We start from the raw sequence: 20,492 nt of genomic DNA, 5'->3' as shown, positions 1-20,492 counted from the left end.
AGGAAACAGGAAGGTCAAAATTAAGAGATTGAATCGCATTTACCTTGCAATTAATTTTTAGGTTACAGCAAGAACCTTCCTGTCGCTCTGCCCAAGATTGAGGCTACCGAGAACAGTCAATTAAGCACAGTCATATATAATCCCAGAAAATTAAATACAGGGTGATTCTTATGTTATTTTTTTAAGATCAAGAATCATCGATTAGAAATTGAAAATGTTCCATCGTATCTTCGTCTCTACAAAAAAGCCGCAGTATTGCCTGAAAGGCGAAGCATTGATAGGGTAGCAAACTCTTATACAATTATCTGAAGTAAGACTGATTTTTATCGACGGTGTAAATTGAAGTAAACATTCGCGTACTGGTTAAATTAACAAGCCCAGACAAACATGGACAGATCTCACTAGCTGACCGCGAGGAATCGCGCTCGGGAAGACCGGGAAGACCCCCCGAGAAGACCGCGCGCATGAAGCTACCAGCCATCTCAGCTCGCCCTTAGGGGTTGTAAGGAACGAAGCGACTGCGCGTCCGCCGGTAGCGGTTTATTGAACCGACTGCTCAAAGATGGCGCTAGCGCGAGCCTTTTTCTCACGCGTTCTCTCCTCTTCGTCGTCTTCAGTTTTCATCACACTCCCGCGGCCGCGCTGCACGTGTGCGCCTCCAGGAGGTAAAGCCGCTGTATGGGACGTCGCACTTGCTGGCCGTTCGATAGTAGTATCAGGAAGGACCGCGCAATACCGTCTCTTCCTTGAAACGCCTTAACGACGCGGCCCATCTTCCATGCCATAGGCGGAGTGTTTATGTCCTCGACGACGACAAGATCGTCGGGCTTTAAGTTCGATGACGGCACAGGCTTGCTGTGGTGAGCAGAGCGCAGGAAAAGAAGGTATTCCTTCTTCCACTGCTTCCAAAGCCTGCGAAGCAGCTGTTCCCGATGCCGAGCTCGTCGTCGAAGGTCAGGCGCGTCAGCAATAAGAGCGGGGTTTTCTTGTTCTGTTGGCAAAGTGACGAGACGCTTGCCGACTAAGAAGTGTGAGGGCGTCAAAACTTCTGCGGATGTGACGTCATCCTCCAAGTAGGTGAGCGGACGGCAGTTAACTGCCGCCTCAACTTCAGCAAGCACGGTGAGTAGCTCGTTGTAGCTCAAGCTGCTCCGTCCCAGGCAACGCTTCAGTGCATCCTTAATTGTGCGGATTACACGCTCCCAGAAGCCTCCCCACCACGGCGCACATTCAGCAATAAAGCGCCATTGGATTCGGTGAGAGCTGGCATAGTCTTGAACGTTGTCTTTGACAGGGGAGCACAAATGCTTGGCGCTGCAGCGGAATGTTTTCGCGTTGTCAGAGTGCACGATAGCAGGAATTCCACGTCGTGCTGCAAAGCGTCTGAAGGCTAGCAAAAATGCTTGCGCTGTCATATCTGTGGTGAGCTCCAGGTGTACTGCCCTCGTCACAGCACAAGAAAAAACAACGATGTACACTTTTACAGTGGATGGTAATTCAGCACGACAATAGAGTGGCCCGCAGAAGTCAATTCCCACCTCAAACGGTGTTGCTTCACTAATTCTTTCCCTTGGCAAGGGTGCTACAGGGGCAGCTTCGGGAAGTAGGCGCCGTCGGCGGCATGCTAAGCACGCTTTCAGAACGCGCTTCACTGTGCGACGCCCCTTGAGGATCCAAAAGCGTTCCCGAAGGTCCAGGAGGGTGAGCTGAACTCCTCCATGTAGGAGCCTTACGTGTGTTGCATCAACCAAGAGGTCGGTGAACCGGTGATCTGAAGGAAGCAAGATCGGATGCTTCAATTCCTCTCGGTCGTTAAGCTGCTGCAGTCGGCCTCCTACACGAAGTAGTCTGTCACGGTCGAGAAACGGCTGTAGCGTCAGCACACTGGAGGTGTTGGGAACTCGTTGTTCTTCCTCCAAGGCCTTGACTTCGATTGCGAATGCGGAGTGTTGGACATGCCTCAACCAATACATCTCCGCCTGGTGCAACTCTGACGCCGTAAGTGGTCCGGTACAAGATGGCATGTTCTGCGAAGCGTTCCGACGAAACCGCATGATCCAAGCCGTTACTCGCAGTAATCGGGAGAGGCGTCCAAAGCTTGCAACCTCAAGCAATGGCTCGTGTGGGGGCGACGAGAGTACCACTACTGCGGTGGGGCAAGCGGATATCTCTTCACTGGTCTCGCTAGAAAGGGCCTCCGGTGAAGGAGCAGAACAAATATTCGCAGGCCATTGCAAATGGGGCTGTGACAACCACGTAGGACCGGTCCACCAGCAAAACTTGCGCGTCAATAACTGGGCTGCTACTCCACGCGTGAGCAAATCTGCTGGGTTGTCGGTGCCTGCACAGTGCCTCCAAGAATACCCCGAAGTCAAGCGTTGGATTTCGAGAACACGGTTTCTCACGAAAGTCTCCCAACGTCTCGCGTCAGCAGCAATCCAGTGTAGGGCTATCGATGAGTCGCTCCAAAACACGCCCTGACAGCTGGATGTCTCTGGAATTCCTCGGAGGTAGTTCCAAAGCCTGGCAGCCAACAGGCACGCAAGCAGCTCTAGGCGTGGCAGCGAGGTAGTCTTCAGCGGTGCGACCCTGCACTTGCTCATGAGCAGCTGAACCTTAACTGTTCCTCCTCTGATCTCGTAGCGCATGTAGACGGCTACGCCGTATGCCAGTGGGCTTGCATCGCAGAACAGGTGAAGTTCAAACGGTGAAATCTGTCGCGGATTGTGACAGATGACGCAGCGTGGAATTCGCAGCGAGGAGAGCGTTGGTAGTTCGGATGTCCAGCCTTCCCACTGTTTCTCGACGTCTTCCGGTAATGGCTCATCCCACGGTGAGTTCCTACGCCACAGCTGCTGGAACAATAATTTCGCTCGAATGATGAACGGAGCCATAAGACCTAAAGGATCATAGATTCTTGCGAATGACTGCAGAATGGTGCGTTTCGTGGCTGAGTGCGCAGCGACATACTCGGAAACGGCTTTGGTGGTAAGCACGATATCGTCAGCTTCGCGGTCCCATACTAAGCCAAGCAGCTTTGTTGTTGCTTTGGCTTCTCCAATGGTGTCGAGAGAAGTGTTGTCCTTCAGGAATTGATGGCAAAGAACGCTGGAGTTGGAGCACCACTTTCTCAACTCCATACTTGCATCTGCTAAGATGGCTAATGCAGCACGGTAGATTTCGAGGGCCTCTTCTTCAGTGGAAGCTCCTATGACGAGGTCGTCCACGTAGAATGATGTCTTTAGGCGTGTAGCTATTATTGGCTGAGCCCTTTTCCACATTTCGAAGTGATGCTGCAAAGTAGCAGATAGAAGGAAAGGGCTAGACGACGCTCCGAAGGGCACACGAGTCATTCGCCATTCGACGATGGAAGGTATTTTCCCCTCGTCGCCGGGCAGTCGGTCAACCCATAGAAAGCGGAGAGCGTCGCGGTCTTCAGGTCGGATTGAAATTTGAAGGAAAGCCTTCCGGATGTCCGCTGTCAGGATAATTGGGTTCATCCTGAACTGTACAAGCAGTTGCAAGAGCTCGGCACCAAGTTTCACCCCTTTGTCCAAGATATCGTTGAGCGATGACTCGCCCCGTTCATGGGAAGAGGCGTCAAACACTACGCGTATCTTCGTAGTGATAGCTTCCCGACGGATGACTGCATGGTGCGGAAGGTAGTAAACCGTCGCTTCGGGTTCTCGAGAGGTGTCGACACGTTCGGCGTGACCTTCTTTGAAGTACTCACTGATGGTGCGGTCATACTCCTGGAGTAGCTCCTGTTGTCCGTCGAAGCGCTGAAGCTGGCGTCTGAGCCGGTTTTCGGCGACACTTCGATTGGTGCTAGTCAGTCTTCCCTGGTGCCTTATCATCAGAGGAACCACGTAACGTCCAGCTTCCTTGTGCACGTACTGTGTGAACTGAGTCATTGCCGTTTGGTCACAAACTCCAGCGGTATCCTGAGGGTCGGTTATCCCTATTGCATCGAGTCGCCACATCTCCGTCGGGTCAGCAATGTCAGGTTCGGCTTGCCCATTCCGCTCACACGCAAGGAATAGGGCAGATGCGCTGCAGTTCCAATTAGGCAAGGCATTGGCGGGCCTTACTGGGTAGACGCCTTGCACTAGCCAACCGAAGACCGTCTCAACCGCGCATAGATCGCTGCGTAGACGTTCTATTCTTCCGGTCACTATGCGCCAATAGCAATCTGATCCTATAAGGACACTGATTGTCGGTATCGGCCGATCGCCCAGTCGATTATCATCTGCGACAAACATCTTGCGTTCACGCAACTGTGCGAGGAGATCTGGTCCGATGGCTGGAGTCTTCACGGTGCAGACTTCCGGTACCTCCAACGCATCTACGGTGACGCTACGTGAGTCGAACCGACTATGAAGTTCGAGCTTGACACTTCGACAGCTGTAAGGGCGGGAACACTTAGAAGTGCCAAACGTCCAGAGAGAGAGGTCTTCTGTCCCGAGGGAAGGCAGGTCGAGCCTTTTGGACAGGTCGCGTCGAATAAAGGTTCTCTGGCTGCCGGTGTCAAGCAGTAGTCGAACTAACACGGAATTGTGTTTTCCGGACGCCCAAACTGTGGCCGTTTGCATCAAGACAGGTGCAGACATATCACTACTAGCTGGAGCACTTGTCACTGGCGGCTTGACACTTTTCGTTGGATCATGGTGGACAAGTGGATCCCTGCTCTCCGGAGACGGGTAGTTGCGATCTTGGTTCCATATGGCGCAAAGTACGGAAAGGTGACGTTTCGAGCATAACTTGCACTTGATCCACGCGGCGTTGCGGCACATTCGTGCTACATGGCCCTCTCTGCCACATTTAAAACAACAGTTCTTTCCAGCAAGCCGGCGTCTGATCTCGTGGGCTGACAAAGTGGCGTGGCAGTCCTTTATGGTGTGGTCACGGTCATCACACAGTACACAGCAGGGATGCTCGTTCGATGCTGATCCTGCGGCCAAGGCTAATGCTGACGGTACCGGCGGTGGTAGACAAGGTCGGCACCGCCCTTGTCCCGCGGAGGTAGTTTTCGGTAGGCACCTTGAACGGGAGGCGTGGCTCTCTTCTCTGCTCTCGACTTGCACCTGCAGGAACTTCATGACCTTTCTCACCTCCTCTTGCCGCGACCTCGGAGTAGCCCCGTCATCGGGCTCAGTCTCCTTCATGCGTTGACGGTAGAGAATAGCGATATCTTCGGGAAGCGATCGCATAAGAACGCGATGAAGGATGACCGCGTATTCTGACGCTGGAACGCCGAGGCTGTCGAGGCAGCTTGTACGAAAGTGCACCTCTTCGTAGAGTTCCCGCAGCTGCGATACTTGAGAAGAGCGATCAATGGGCGCAATGGCAAGTAAACAGTCGATGTGGTCGTCAACGAGGGCGGTATGACGGCCGAACCTCTCTTGGAGCAATTTCACTGCTACAGCGTAGTTCGCTTCCGCCAGACGCACACCTTCGATTGCACGCTTCGCTGTTCCGGTTAAGTATGATCTTAAGTACGAAAATTTCTCGATGTCGGACAGCTCGCGGTTGTTATGGATCGTGGCCTCGAAATGTTCCCAGAAGCCCTGCCACTCGCGAAGTTCACCGGAGAAAACGGGTACCTGTAGTTTCGGTAGGGCAACTCGGTGTAACGGTGCTCGGGAACTTGCTTGAGTGGAGACGCCTTGGGTGGCGGTGTCGCTCAGAACGCTCTGTGTGGCGCTGTCTCCGGCTCTTGCAGCAGAATTCAGAATGAAGCGGACCCGGCTCATGGTGTTGCGGATCTTGTCGTGGTACTCCAGAGCGACGGTGGCTTCCGCCTCATACTCGTCACCATCGTCCATGAGGTCGGCAATCATCTCGTTGAGCGCTGCTAGTGCCGAGTCCTTGTCCTGCAGGTCATCCAGAATAACTTGCAGGTCGGATGGCGAAGGATGCTCGGCTTGTAGCGCTTCGGTAGCGGACGAGATGAGCCTTGTAGCAGCGGCTCGAAGTACGCCTCTGCTGCGTCGCAGTCGATCCATCGTCGGTGCAGGACGCCAGTCGTCTCCCGGGTTTCACGGCACCATAAATGTAAGGAACGAAGCGACTGCGCGTCCGCCGGTAGCGGTTTATTGAACCGACTGCTCAAAGATGGCGCTAGCGCGAGCCTTTTTCTCACGCGTTCTCTCCTCTTCGTCGTCTTCAGTTTTCATCAGGGGTTACACCCGCCGCATATTAACTCCATGATGCGACGCGCGGGCAGCCTATATACTCCTTACACAATAGTCGTGTACTCTCTATTCTGGTAGTCTCGTGGACCCTCTCAAGAGGTTTGCAAGACCACTAGGTGCTGAGGGAGTCTGTAAACTATTCCAGATGAGTCAGGCAACTGAGATAAAGCATCACATGAAGCCGCCGAAGGATTCAGGCAACTGTTCTCGATGAGTCCGATGACTCCACCAGTGTGTGTAAAGTTACCCTCAGTGCGTGGCGCAGGAGTCTAGCAAATAGAGTAATGTAACTAATCCATGTAAGTCGTTTAACTCATGGCTGGCAGTGTCGAGCCGATTTAAAATCAGTCAAAAACTCTTGCCGACAATGCAAAGTCACTTCTCAAAATGACTATTGTGAAAAGACAACATAGAATAATAATCCATAGCTAACTTGCCATAAATCATATGGCACGTTAGCAACAAAAAGTGAATATTTCATCACTCTTTGTTATTGTCTTCCGGAAGTGTCAAATGTATCAGTCAGCAGAGCATCACCATGAACGCAAGACAGTTAATTCTCATTACTATTAAACTGGAATCAATGGCTAACCAAGCAAAACAGTTTTAAAGAAACATTGAACATGCAACTACATTTGCACGACACTGCAATGCCACTCTGTACCACCAAAACAGTACGTCACTCACACAAAAGTTCATTTCATCACACCACATCTCATATAATAAAAAGGCTTTACGTTAAACATATGTCACTCTACTCACATACGTTTTATTCAGAACTTGGGATTTAACCCCCTAAGCAAATAAAGTACTCGTAACATATAAAGAAAAAGGCTACATTGATGCAAAAAGAAGTCACCGATAATAAAGTACAACAAGAACAATATTCTAACTTAGATTAAATAATCTGTGCATTACATCTGCGCATTACAAAATGCTTCCTGAAAGCAACTGATTGGCAATCGATAATGCAATTTAACAGTATAGAACAGCTGTCTTACTTTATGGTACACTTGTTGGCACTTTGTCACACAACTCGTGCACCTTTCTTAGCTCGAGTTGAAAACTGAAAAACACCACATTCAAAAGTTGTGCATCAATTTTATTCTTTTATACATTGTGCAACAGTGCATAACAACTTCAGAATTGTAACAAGAATTACAGCACTACTTATACTACACATTTTATTTAACATTACCATATTTTTTTAAGACTAATAGCTGACACCGACAATTTCACAGAGATTGCAATTAGCGCTAATTCAAAACTTGCATTAAAGCAAACACGTTGGCAAAATATGTAGCACAGGTAGTTGTATTTTGTTACCACAGAGATAGTGTATTAATGATAAGTACAAGGAAGGAAGCAGAGCAGGTGATAACTAAACTGCAGCCAGCTACACACCCGCAGCTGTAACAATTCAATGGACAGGGTGCATAAAGAACCAAAAGACACAAAGAGAAATGAAAAACATGAGGAAAGGTTCTTTTACTCATCGCAGGTCATCTTGTAAGAGCATATTATGTACCGGCTGTAATATGCCCTCAGTAAACACATGAATTAGTTACATTAGACGCCACATTTGCGTGTCAAGCATATTAAGTTCTTGTGATTTTTCTTTTTTTTTCTTTTTAGCTTTGCGACCATGACTAACTTACGTAAAGCCTCTTTATGGCTTGGCACATTTATAGAAAGAAGTGTTGCTATAAACACTGCAGGCGATTACGCTCGAGGGGAGAGCGCATTATACCGCGTACTTATGCGACGTAGGCTTCAATGGAACGGCTGTACCTGCGCTCGCAGTACAGACTAATTAATCGCCATGCTGCCTACTCTTCGGCACCACCGCAGCACGTGAAAAGCTGTCGCGGTGTTGAAATCGAGCATGCGATCGCGCATGCGATCACGACCGCAGTTCGTCCCTTCACGGGTTGCCGAAGCCGTCTCCTGTTCGCTGTGCGCCGTGGCCCAATGAGGCAGGCCAGATGAACCCGCTGTCACGCCGCGATCACATCGGCGGAAGGGGCGGGTTGGCCGAGAAGTAAAGCTTCCGGACGCGGCAGGGGGATCGTAATATCCAGAACATCTGCGTTCAGAGAAGGAGGTGGTCTCGGACGTATCGCTTGCCCGCTCTGTCCTCCCACTACCTGAATCCGAAGATTCAATGATCATAACGTCATCATCGGCTGCAGAGCTCCTCTGCCAAAGCGGACACACTTGGAACACGACGATTACTTCGTCATCTGCAGGCGGGTTTTCAAAAGAAGCAACGCCACTGGACGCTCCACCTGCCTCTTGGCCAGCTTTGCGGCACAAGTGCATCATGTGCAGGACGTCTGGGAAGGGAAGCAGGTGCCTCAGACTCGACGAAAGAGACTAATCCACATACCGTACGGGAAGAGTCTGACTGTCATTTCGCCGATGCACCTTCAGCTTGCGTGCGATGTTCGTACGCTCTGATAAACCCCTACCAAACCGAGCAGGGAAGTTTACTGACACAAGCGGGTCGTCATCCGCATGCGCCTGCTCAGAAGGCAGACTCGCGGTACAATGGCCACTGTACTCGCGGTTTGCGCGACAGGCATGGGTTCCTCACGCACGCACCGCGTTTGCTGGGAAACGCTCTCGGAAGGATCAGGTCCCCTTCGAGGTGGAGAAACGCGTTCGGACACAAGCGCTCCATTGTCATTGTATAGCATAAAAAAAACATGGAAACTTCTCGGACTCGGTAGACTCAATCGACCTGCTATAATCAGTAGATCGACTTTCCGAAGTAGGAATTAATAAATTCGTTGGACTGCGACGGAGGCTCCTCGTCGGCGGACTGTCTGAGCTGGGAAGGTTGGGCGTCATTACTTGCAGACTGCGTCTGTCCACGAAGTGAGTGCTGAGCTGAACCTCAACAACCACGCCATTGGCGCCGTTCTTTTTGCCTAGACGATTTTCTCAGAGGCGCCTCACGGTTTAGCTACAGGCTGGCCAAGGTCAGAGGAAACTGAGTGCGCAACACGCGTTTCTTCAAGTGCTGACAGCCTTCGCGAAGTAGGCAGTTGCTCCAAAGCAGCAACCAAACTGGATTGGCGCCACACCCGCTGGGTAAGGAAGTTTTCGAGTTCAGCGAGTCTCTTGTCTGCCGATTGTCTCCGCGCAGCAGACCCCTCAGACTCGGCAGGTACAAAAATCACGTCATCAAGAGCCGGAGCCTTTCTTTGTTGTAATGGAAAGGTATAGGGAATGGTAACTGGGGACTCCCTAGGATCGTGCAGAGAGTTTTGGCGCTCAACGCGAACACGCTGTGTTGTCTTTGGAGGAGCCAAGCTTGTTGACGGGACAAGGAAGTCATCATCACCGCACTGTCTCTGCCCAGACGGGGCGTTTTTGTACGCACTAATTGACACGTCAACACGCAGAGATCGCCTCCGCGACGTATCTAGCCATCCGTCAGTGGCAAAACTCATTTCAAAAGAAGTAGCGTTTTCCGACTCACCCACGACGTCGGTGATTCCAGATCGTGTCTGCAGATAAGTAACCCTCATGGTGCTCGGGATGTGCACCAAGCCTGTCATCGTCGGCAAGCCGTCTGGGTTCGACACGTAAGCTATCAGCGGCACACAGACTCGGTTCGGAAGTGCAATCTAGTGAATGACCTTGCAGCGCGTAATGTTCTGGCTATCCCCAAGCCCGTCGCCGTGCTCCGACCTCCTCTTCTGAGCAGAACGGTTTTCGCACAAAACATTCCCACTGTCGCCATTTACGGAGCCCCTTTGTTGACTTGAAAGGGGGCTCTCGGGTCGAGTGCCAGACATGTTGTTATCGATGGACATTCCTTGAAAGGAAAGCAGGATACTGGACGGAGTATTAATTTCGTCACTAGCACCCGTATTGGGTTGAGGGGCAATGTTATTGCGCGTTACATCCCAGAACTGCCTCAGTCGTTCATGGCAGTTTCACGCTCTACAGAATAGACAAGCCTGCCATCGTCGCAAGACCCAATTCGCCTGGAAGCAACACTATCTGGTACTGGGACATCACTATCTTCACACCGGTGCGATGTTCTCGTCTGCAGGACACATTCGCGATGAATATTCTTCGGGGGCAACAAGAAGTCTAAGACCGGCCGGCCACCTGTGCTGAGCTGGAATGATGCCAGAGGCACCCCGTACATCACCTCCTCTCTCCCTCTGCTCAGGGGAGGCGCGTTCAGCACCTAAGGTCGCGTCTCCGTTTTCTGAGCACCCTTGCGATGAAGCGCATTTATCTGCTGCAGCAATGCTGCTGCCATCCTCAGATGACATCAGCGAAGACTGACAGCCCTTTTGGGGCGAGCTGACCAGTGCTAATTCTAGTTAATGCGGACGAGCGACAGCGTTGGCTGTATCAGCTTCTTCGCGAATGTGTGTCGAAGTCGTTGTGCCTCCTTCACTGCAATAGAACTCGGAAATGGTAGCTGCGTTCGCAGAACTCTTAGGAGCTTCTGGTTGAGCGAAGTCTCGACGCCCGATACTAGCGCTCGTTGCATTGGCCTGTTTTTTGTTTACTGCCGCACTCAACTCTCCAGCTCCAAAGTGACTGGTACACTCGATTGGGGTCGGAAGCGAACACGTCGCACCATCCAAGTCACGCCCATAACCCACTGAGCTAGGAGACGAAATCGGTGAGCCACTTGTTGATGGACAATCATTTTCCGTCAGGTCTATGAATACATCACGCCGACAAGCCCCGATCTCATCTCTGTGAACACCTTCGCGATACGTTGAGGACAGGACACATATATTGGCATGAGAATCCCAGTTCCCTGTGTCAAAACGTGGCCCCACGTATACAGCACAATTTGAACGAACACCACCGCTTTCCACTACAGGATCCTTAAACACCGCCGTTTCCATCGCGACGGGCTTCGACTCCACTTTCACAGAAACACGCTCGACTGTACCCCGACTGGGCGGGTCTTCCGTTACGGTACATGCGATCTCACTGGAACCAGGGACGGTAGCCGACGTCGTCATTATCCCCTGCAATGTTGAGTAATCCCAATAAACGTTGTCGCTATACAAAAAAAAAAAAGAAAGGTGTCAGACCATGCAATCCGCTACGGTAATGTGGTACATACAATAAATACACTCAAAGTACTCACCTGGGGATCAGTTGAGTCGCAGTTGTGAAGCAGTCGACCTCCGCCCTTTGCGGCAGCAGACGGTTGCACGAGCGCAAGAAGTCCAACGGGCCCACCGAAAGGCGTTTCGTCCCACGACGCTCCCAGTGAATGAAACTGCACTTCGGGTCCGATGATGCCAGTGCTTGTGATGACATGGTTCTTCGATGCCTTTTTGTTAGATACACTGCATGTCCTGCTTAGAGCTGATTTCTTTGCAGCCACAGTCTTCGACACACTGCGCGTTCGCTGCTTCGCCGGCGCTGGAGAACCTCGGTCGACGACTTGACGCCGACCATTTTTTGACGGCGCTTTATCTCGCCTTGCTTTTGAGTTGTTGCCCGCCCTGAGACAGCCTTCGACGCTTTGCCTGCGATGCTCCTTTAAATCTGGTACATCCCTGCTGTACTTCGGCCGTACTGCCAGAAGTCGTCGAACGACCTTTACCCTTACGAACGTTTTTTGAGAGAACGTCCGGTTGCTCAGCCTGCTGACGCGTTGTACTTGCCGTGGCTTCAAGTATACCGAACCAAGTTTTTTGCCGACTTGGCTGGCGCGAACCTGCTGGTTCGTGGTTATTCTTCGCGGCACCCTTCGTTTTCGTCCCGCGGAGACAACTACGGACGCAAGAGATTCCACCGAACTTGCATTAACTCGTTCTTCGCATCTGTAGCCAGCGCAACCTTTCGATGCCTCTGTGGCAGCCGAAGCGTCTTCTTCAGTATCGGCGCAAGGCGTCTCCGGCGTATCCCCTCCTTGCGACATTTCTACGCTTTGGCTTTTCGTTCAAGCAACATCCGGATGGCAGTCCACCCGTCACGATCATCGCACGCCTTAATCCGTACCGCGCCTCGAAGTAGCCGTCGACGTTCGTGGTGGCTTTGTGGCAGGGCGAGGTAGGCGACTGCTGGCCGGTCGGAGCCGACCGTTTCCGCGACATCGATGCAGCACGGCGTCTCGAAGCTTCGCCGCAGTTGCAAAGAATCTAAATGTCTTTCGACCTCGGAGGAAGACGCCGGCGATCGGACCCCTCTGGCTGAGCAGAGACGCGCTCGCTTTCCTCGGCGGCCGTGGCTCGAGCTGGCGATTTGCGTCGCGTCGGAGAGCGGCCGGATCGAGTCCCACAGCGCGCGGTAGCCGGGGCACCTAGCGCATCGTGACGATCACACACCGAAGACAACTTCAGCATCACAGTCTTTCTCCGGGGCTGAAGCCACTCCGACGGCCGTTGCACGGTGCCAGTCACAGTAGCAGGAAAAGCGGCGTCGCGCAGCCCATGGTTACAGTGGCCTGTCTAGAAGCATCGGCGTGCGTCTGTCTAATGGCGAACCACGGGAGGCGTTGGTTGAATCTAGTTGAATCGTGAGCGGAGCGGTCCCTGGTGGGACGCGTTTATCGCCGGCGTCTCAAGTTGCGGACACAAAGTAGCATAGTAAAGCTTTCTACATGTTGCGGGCGGATGCGCCCAACGCCGGGGTACGGCGTCCGAGAGGAGGGTTGATATCTGTCCTGAAACCACGAACGCGCCGTTCATTCTCTCAGTGGTAGGGCGTGCGTTGCCGTCATATGGCGTCGACAGAAGCGTTCGACGCCGGCAAACGCGAGTGCCCTATAAATAAATAGTGGCCGAAGTGGCGGCCTTCTTGAGAAATGCCTGCGGTGAGCTGCCGTGAGACGGCGCTAGAAGCGCAAGACGATGGTGACTAGAAGAGCTCGAGGACGTTGTTTGCACTTTTTCACGGTCTCCTCAGACAAGTAAATAATTCCCCGAGGAATTTGGGGGAATGTTACGAGTACCGTGTTATCAGTGACGAGCAGGCAAATTCGAAGTCTGTGGCTTCATTAGGGGCTGCTTGCAAATTTCTGAACCCTCGTTTCCTGCCAGTTCACAGACGGTAAATGAAACGCTTTAAATCGACTGCCCTTGGAGACCCAATGAAGGTAGCAATTTTACATCTGAAAAGAATGGGAGCTTGGTGATATGCGCCTACAGCCTGAAGCGTGTAGGTTAATTAACAAGTATTCAAAGTAATTACTCAATGTACGGAGTACTAGTTTTATTCCTATTACCATGCATCATGTGAAGCGCATAGTTCGTTTTTCTTGTCTCCTCGCTGAACTATAGAAGGTGCGTTGTTTACATTTAGTTGAAATAGGCAGCATGTTGTGGTTGAAATACAATAAATGTCTGCATTACTTACGGTCTTTGAAGTCAATTACTAGTTCAAGCGTATTTTGCGAACCGCGTAGGAAGTTTATTTATTATGCTTAAAGAACTCAACGTGCATTCCACATAACGTTTATGTAAGTGGGAAAGGTGAAACAATATGTATAATGAACGGCCAAAGTTTTAATGTCGTCAGTGGATCACGAACTTTGCGAAAACATTTTTCAGCCGAAAGAGTTGTACGGTTATTTCCGCAATCATTTATTAGGAGGAGTGTATCGCCTTTATTTCACCGATTTTACGCCACAAAGCGTATGGACCTTCAAGATTCAAAATTCGAGTGATCACGCACGCAGTTTAGTGGACGAGAACAGAATTCACATAAGTTCGCCGACGATTACGATACTCCCTAATGCGAAATTTTAGCGCAGGTCTAACTGTGTTTTCATGCCGCGATATATAATGTATCTCGTGCGACACGCTGCAAGCGGAGCGAAATGTGGCGCGACTGCCTCGCTAAAGGGCTAGTGCGCTGGTGTTTCCAGCTGAGCTGGTAGCGCCACCTGCCGTAGGCGGCGGTAAAGTTAGGTTGGCTGTTAGTTGCTCCCAGGCGCGCAGTCACGTTAGAGCAGCATGGCAGCTCGCCAAAAGGACGCGAAAAAGTCGCGAAAGTCCGGCACTTCTCCGTACCGCTGCGTGTATGGCTGCCATAATAGCTATAGGAACACTGTTGGAAAAGAACTGCCTGTAAAATTGTACCGGTTCTGGAAATCGTACGAAACTGAAAGAAGACAACGTTGGATCATGGCTGTGCGGCGCGCAAGATAAACAACGCCTCGGACTTCGTCCATGAACGATCTAACTTTAATGTGCTTATTTTTGCCTTTTGTACTCATGTATGAACAATTAATTTCTCTTTTCCAGCCCGAATGGCGAGCACTGGCGGCCGGTGCGGAATCAGACGCACATTGGCAGTGTCCACTTTGTTAGGAACGAAAAGAGCTCGATAGCTCAGCACCATCATACGAGCCGACATTATTTCCCTCGTGCTACAAAAAAAAAAAAAATGATGGCGTGTTGCCCAAGACTAAGCTTTAGAGGTACCAAACGGGAGCGTCAGCAAAGCTTGGAGCAAACTATTTTTTTTTTTTCAATTCTTAGGAGTCAATAACAGCGTGGCTAAAATAAGGAAGTCAAGACTTATGAAGCGCGGCCGTTAGTGAGATGGGACAGAGCAGTAGCGCACCCAGGATCTCTGCCAGGGGGGGGTTGACAGTTAGCCAATACCATCTAAACAGCACTAATTTCGATTTCTTCACGGGAAATTGTCAAAAAATGCGCTTTTTGCGAGTGTGCAGCCGATTGCGCGTCTTACATCTAAGTTGCAGCACTCAAATGCGTAAGGAAATAAAAGGGGTTAAACAAAAGGGGGTTAAGTCGGCCTCAGGGGGGGGAGGGGGGGGGTTACAACCCCCGAATCCCCCCCCCCCCCCCCCCCCCCGTCGTTGCGCCACTGGGATAGAGTTTCACAGTAGCTTGTTTCCCTTTTTTTCTTCTTGAAGGCTTCTTGGCATCAAGGTTTGGCCGGTTGGAAGGCTTGTTCCACGTGCACGGCAAATCAGTGCAAGACGTTTGTTTGTAATCATTTACAAACACTGCCACAGCCACGGCGTGTTTGCACCAGCACGCGCAGCCAGCCTTGCATGTGCAGCTCGCTTGTGTTATGATTCTCTCTCCTGCTGATAACTAAAAAAAAAAGAGCAATGTCAGCCTAATTACTTACACATACGAGAATCAAAAAACAAAAAGCTCGCCTGCAGTCGCACCTCGTAGCCTACGGATTTCATTTGTGCTATGCATTTCCCGACGATATCGGAAGGCCTCGTCGCGCTCAGTAATTCCTATTTGATACCGTACACATGCCCACTCGCGTACAGTTTCCTCCCAATCGACAAGCAACTCTTCTTAAAGTAGCTGTCAACATTATTTATCCTGCGGAAACCGTAAAACAACACGCGGTGGTCGCTAATCGCTGCCATTTCCCTAGGACGCATTGGAGGCGCACGCAAACAACCAACCTATGAGTGCTTGCCGGCGACACAGATGGCGCTGCATGTCCCGGAACAGCAACGCCGCCTAACCAGCTCTCTAGCTCATATACTAATCGGCCGGCAGATCGCGAGAAGCAGCGCGCGCATGAAGCGTGAGCGCGATTCACGCCGCAGACAGACCATCCAGACCACGCGCGCTACTCTGGCGCCATCTCGTAGCCATCGTCACCGCAGTGCGCGTCTTGCGCGGCACTACTACAGTGGCACTACTGACGCTTTCGCCATACCCTCCTCCGTCGCTTTTCTCCTCGTACTCTCTTCGCTCTCACCGCTTTTTATAAGGTATTAAAAAGGTCTTCATTGCATTGTCTTAAGTCAGAGTCTGAGTACTTCATACGTTGCACTAGAATGGGGACTAGGCGTGACAAGCCCGGAGCCAGTGCTTCCTTGCAGACTTACGGATGGTCGATTAATTTTTTTATTCAATTAACGATTAATCATTCGTCATTTTAGCCTTTAATCAAATAATCGTCTTCGATGCAGGTTTTTTCATCAATTAATCGATTAATCATGCACAATTTTTTCCGGGCACTTTAAAAAGGTTGAAACACAGTTATCTACTTTTTAGGACCCTATTTTAATGTTTGAGAGGTGGAACCAAGTTAGATATACATGTGTATAAAGTTTAATATTTAATTTGTTAACATACTAAATAGAGTTGGCATTAGTGGCCTTTGAAAATGTAAACATTATATTGTCACGACTAAAGAAGACAATGAAGGGATGGACACGAGCGCAAGCATCTCTCTCGCCGAAGAAGTTAAAGTTGGCGCGGACAATTATTGCTGGGCCTTCAATATAGAGCCTGTGTTTGCTGTCGCACCACCGTCGTTCTGTGTGCCGTTTTTCGCATCTTGCGACACTGGTGGAAGTGCTGGGTACTCTCTGATGCCCGGAACTCCTGTGCGGAGTGCAACGCCCAGTTCTAACCCGCAACCAGTTCCTCCAGTGGACACTCCTGTCCACCGCTACAGTCGCCGACTGCGGGGCCTCAGCCCGGAGGTAATCTTCTTGGACAACTCCCCACCAACCGGACCTCTACCTAACGATATGGCAACAGCAGGACCTTCTCAGGTGACTCTGCAGCATCCTCAGACTCCCGAGACATTCCATGGTGATGTTTACGAGGACGTCGAAGATTGGCTCGCGCAATACGAGCGAGTCGCCAAGGCGAATCGGTGGACTGCAGAAGAAAACTCTCACGCGTCTACTTCGCTCTGGCGGACAGCGCTCGTACGTGGTACGAGAACCGGGAAGCCACACTGACTTCCTGGAATGAGTTTCGACAGCAGCTTTCCACCACCTTCGCAAACAACGATCGTCGCGATTCTGCCCACCAACTAATCGAGTCGCGCATCCAGAAACCGAATGAGAGCGTCGCCATGTTTGCGGAGGACATGACACGCCTGTTCCGCCGCGCTGACCCAGAGATGCCGGAAGCAAAGAAATCCGCCATCTGATGCGAGGCGTCAAGGAACAACTTTTCGCCGGTCTTCTTCGCAACCCACCGACAACCGTTGCGGAATTCATCTCGGAAGCTACGTCCATCGAACGAGCACTGCAACAACGTTGCCGACCCTTCGATCGCCCAGGCAACGCCTCGAGCAACGTTTCTGCTCTGGCTGCCGGCAATGAGCTTCGTGAGCTCATCCGGGAGGTTGTTCGTGAAGAGATTCGCAACCTCCTTGTGACCCCGCAGGAGTCAGTCGGGGCTTCTGTAGCAGAGGTTGTGCGACAAGAAATCAGGCAGGCATTCTCGTTGCCCGAATCCCTACCAGACCAACGGTCTCTGAACTACGCATCGGCTGTTCATCGTCCTCCTCCAGCAGCAGCCTACAACTCACAACCAATGGCTCGTGCTTCAACGAGCCGGCATCCCCGCCGTACAACGCGCAGCCACAGACCACGCAACCTAGTGTACCTGTGGAACATCGGCCTACTTCCCTCCGCAGACAACTACAGCTGGCCGCAGAGGACGCCCACAAGTCGACCATTTGTTCGCAGGACGGAAATGTGGCGCACCGTCGACCGCCGTCCTTTGTGCTTTCATTGTGGAGAAGCCGGCCACGTTTACCGCTTTTGCCCGTATCGTGACCCCGGATACCAGAGCTTTCCACCACCTTTCCTCGAGTTCGCTTCGAAAACAGGCGCTACGGTGACGATGTTGCTCCACAAGGACATCCGTTCACTCGTCGAACCCGCTCTCCGTCACCTGCACCGAGCTCTTCGCCGCAAGGTCGCAGTTACGCCGATGTAGTCAGGGGCGGCAGGTCCCCAAGCCCTCGTCGGGGAAACTAACAGAAGCGACCTTTGGGGGGGAGGTTGCCGACCGTCAAAATGCTTCAACACCCCCAACACTATCTGTGCAATCGGACAATATGCCTCTGCCGACCCCAAGGGAAGTCGTAAGTGCCGACCTCGCTGTTTTCATAGACGGACACCCAGTAACCGCGTTAGTAGATACTGGGGCCGATTTCTCAATAATTAGCCAGAAACTCTCCGATAACCTTAATAAAGTCAAGACGTCATGGACTGGTCCCCACATAAGAACGGCGGGAGGTCAATTGATGATCCCTACAGGCAAATGCAAGCCAGAATTGATATTGGTAACTCGACGTTTGTTGCAACTTTCGTTATATTGCTGGAGTGCTGCAGAGACGTGATACTGGGAATGGATTTTCTGCACGAATACGGCGCTATTATAAACATTCCGGACAGGTCGGTCACGTTTTGGATGAATGCAGATTTGGCCGTACCCTGTGTCGATCAGCGACGTGAGCATTTACGTATCTTCGAAGACGATGTGACCATCCCTCCGCACTCAAGCGCTCTTGTGCCTGTAACATGCGACTCGCCAAGGTGCTCCAGCATGATCGCCGAACAAATTCCTGGTCTGCTGTTTAGTCATGGCGTATCAGTTGCAAGAGGTGTAGTTGACATCACTCGCGGACAGACGGACGTCCTACTAACAAACTTTAGTCCTGAACGCCGGCATCTTACAAGAGGTATGGCAGTCGCGTACGTGGAAGAGCTGAATGAGGTTACCGACTGCATGACTGTTGAACAAGACGATTCCCCCGGTCTGCCGAACGTGCCTCTATCCGTTGATGTCGGCCCAAGTTTGCTACCTAAACAGAAAGAAAGACTCCTCGAGCTTATTGATGAGTTTCGGAACTGTTTCTCTTCGACGTCCAAAGTTGGCCAGACGCCACTGACCAAACATCGAATTATTACAGACGAAACGGCCAGACCGATACGGCAAAACCCATACCGGGTGGCAGCGCGAGAACGCGAAGCGATAGAAACCAGGTACAGAAAATGCTCCAAGATGACATTATCCAGCCGTCGAAAAGTCCTTGGGCATCCCCGGTAGTGTTAGTCAAGAAGAAGGATGGCAGCTTGCGCTTCTGCGTCGACTACCGCAAACTCAACCAGGTCACTAAGAAGGACGTTTACCCCGCTACCCCGCATAGACGATTCTCTTGATAGACTACGGCATGCACGCTATTTCTCGTCGATGGATCTAAGGAGCGGCTATTTGCAAATAGAAGTAGATGAAAGAGACCGCGAGAAAACAGCATTCGTGACACCTGATGGCCTCTATGAATTTAGGGTACTTCCCTTCGGCTTGTGCTCCGCGCCGGCAACATTTCAGCGGCTAATGGACACCGTTTTATCAGGACTCAAGTGGCAAAACGTGCTTAGTATATCTAGACGATGTGATTGTATTCTCTGCGACATTTGACGAGCACTTGAGGCGACTACGTGCTGTTTTTCAAGCCATACGGTCCGCCGGTCTCACGCTTAAGCCGGAAAATGCCATTTTGGCTTCGAAGAGCTTCTTTTTCTAGGCCATGTTGTCAGTAATGATGGGGTACGGCCTGATCCGGAAAAGATAGCTGCCGTTGAACATTTTCCTGTGCCATCCGAACAAAAAGGCAGTGAGACGCTTTTTAGGCTTATGCGCATATTACCGGCGTTTTATTCAGAACTTTTCACGCATTGCGTCGCCGTTGACACGCCTCACCAGAGAAGACGTAGCATTCGTATGGATGAAGATCAGCAGAAAGCATTCGACGAGCTACGGCAACGCCTTCAAAATCCACCGGTCCTGGGACACTTCGATGAAGACGCCCCGACAGCAGTTCACACCGATGCCAGCAATATCGGCTTAGGAGCTGTACTTGTGCAGTGGCAAGACGGCGCTGAAAAAGTAATAGCTTATGCAAGTAGAAGCCTTTTCCCGCACAGAGGAAAATTATTCCACCACAGAAAAAGAGTGTCTTGCGGTGGTTTGGGCGGTGATCAAATTTCGCCCATATTTGTACGGCCGCTCGTTTGCTGTCGTCCAGTGACCACCACTCACTTTGCTGGCTGACGAACTTAAAAGACCCATCAGGACGATTGGCACGCTGGAGCCTTAAACTTCAAGAGTTCGACATGACTATTGTGTACAAGTCAGGAAAGCGGCATACGGACGCCGACTGCCTTTCTCGTGCCCCATTCGAACCTGCAAGTACAGAAGATGACGACGCTACAGCGTTTGTTGCCGTTGTCAACACGACTACGCTTGCACAGCAGCAACGCGAAGACCCAGAATTGGAGCCCATTATTAGCTTCCTGGAGGGTCGCACTTCCACTCTGCCAAAACGCTTTGGAAGAGGAGTTCCATCGTTTTGCTTACGCAACGACGTCCTCTATAAAGTGAACTTTTCTCCAAACGGCAGCCCCTACTTGCTCGTCGTCCCACCATCTCTCAGGAATGAAATATTGCAGGCATGCCATGATGAAGCAACATCCGGCCATTTGGGCTTCACACGAACGCTTTACAGAGTGAGACAAAGTATTACTGGCCAAGATTGACGGCG

This window comes from Dermacentor silvarum, chromosome 10 (assembly GCF_013339745.2).
Source record: "Dermacentor silvarum isolate Dsil-2018 chromosome 10, BIME_Dsil_1.4, whole genome shotgun sequence".
Taxonomy (NCBI): domain Eukaryota; kingdom Metazoa; phylum Arthropoda; class Arachnida; order Ixodida; family Ixodidae; genus Dermacentor; species Dermacentor silvarum.
This window is presented reverse-complemented; position numbering follows the sequence as displayed.